Source organism: Crocuta crocuta, unplaced genomic scaffold (assembly GCF_008692635.1).
Source record: "Crocuta crocuta isolate KB4526 unplaced genomic scaffold, BGI_CrCroc_1.0 scaffold27, whole genome shotgun sequence".
Lineage (NCBI taxonomy): Eukaryota > Metazoa > Chordata > Mammalia > Carnivora > Hyaenidae > Crocuta > Crocuta crocuta.
In genome coordinates, this window is record NW_027532250.1 from 6,111,471 (window position 1) to 6,112,976 (window position 1,506).

The following is a 1,506-nucleotide window of genomic DNA, read 5'->3' on the forward strand; positions in this document are numbered from 1 at the left end:
CATGGAATGATGGAGGCGGATCGGTGCTGTAGATCATACCCTTGCCCTTGTTTGAATAAAAGAGGCCTTTGAACAGGGTCCAGGATCAGACCACAGTGGAAAAAGACGAGGCCCCAAAACAATGCCGTGCAAGCACCAGCCCTCTGTAAATGCGCAGCGTAATCGTATGGGAGCGGGGTAACCTTGTGATGAACCGGGCGGGAGGAAGTGAGCGACGGGAGGAGACAGTGGTGCGGTGTTTGTATTGGACGAGCTGCCTGCGCCCTCCACGCAGAGGAAGCTGGGGAGGGGACGCCGTTTCCTGCGCTCTGTTGTCAGGCACCGTTTGGGTGAAGGGAAGAGGGAAAAAAGCCCTGGGACGCTTTCATGTTCAGCCCCCGCGGCCATCGCTGGCCCGAGTCCCGAGCAGGCATAGGTGTGTGTGACCCATCGGAGATGTCACGTGCCTGCCTGTCTGCTGGCTTCAAGGAGGCAGGTGCCTCCTCGCGGCCGGCAGTGCTTTTGTGAGCAAAGCACGGAGTTCTCCAAGATTGTCAGTGATTAGAGGGCCCTGGAAAGCCGTTTTAAAGGAAACGTGTACCCGTCATTTGGCTCTGTGTATTTATGTCATATTTAGTAACAAGTTTACACGCATGCATTCTGGGCTGCCCGGGGTAGCAAATCTTAGGCATGAGGTGGTAATGACCATGCTCTGTTCCCTCCGCCCTCCCTCCCCCTCCCCCCAGGCTCCCTGTGATGTGAGTTTCCGAGGAAGGGGTCACGGAATAAGAACCAGGGATAAGAGCCGTTGTTCCTTAAAGCCAGGATTCCTCAGCCCCCGTGCTGTTGACATTGGGCCACCTGATTGTTGGCTGTGGCTGTCCTGTGCACTGCAGGACACATGGCAGCATCCCTGGCCTCTATGCGCTGGATGCCAGCAGCACTCACCCCCTGTGACAACCGCAAAAGTTTCCAGACACTGCGACATGCACAGTCCCCTCCACTGAGAACCGCTGGGCAAAGCCTTGGTCCCCACACACAGTGCGGTTGAGGGGCACACGGAGTTAGCATCGCCCTTGCGGGGCTGTTTACGCCGAGCGGGCGTTTTCTGCGTGCCTGGCCCTTGGCTGTGTGCTGTGGCTCGGTGACTTCACTTAAGCCCAACAGCCTGTGCGGTAAGAGTTGGCAATGTTCCCGATTTACGGGTGGGAGCGCTGAGGTGCAGAGAAAAGAAGCAGCGTGTCTGAGTGCACACGGCCAAAAGCTGGTGTCAGGGCTAAGCCTTTGGCTCCTGGGTCATGGTGTTACCTACCCCCAGAAAAGCTGGTCGGCGTGAACAAAAATCCGGGTCATTTGATCTCTAGCAAGTCCTCAGGTAGACCCAGGGGTCTGGAATGATCGGGATTAGCAGTTCTCAGCGAAGGCAGTTTGCTTATGTCTGGAGACATTTGGGTTGTCCCCATGGGGGTGTGGCCGGCCTCTAGTGGGGACAGTTCAGGGACGCTGTAGAAGGTCCTGGAGTGCACA

At 56.9% G+C, this 1,506-nt stretch overlaps 1 protein-coding gene across 2 annotated transcripts in view; it reads left to right on the forward strand.

Moving 5' to 3' along the window:
• ATP9A (ATPase phospholipid transporting 9A) overlaps positions 1 to 1,506 on the forward strand; it is a 115,060-nt gene that overhangs the window by 91,901 nt on the left and 21,653 nt on the right. The window lies entirely within an intron of this gene.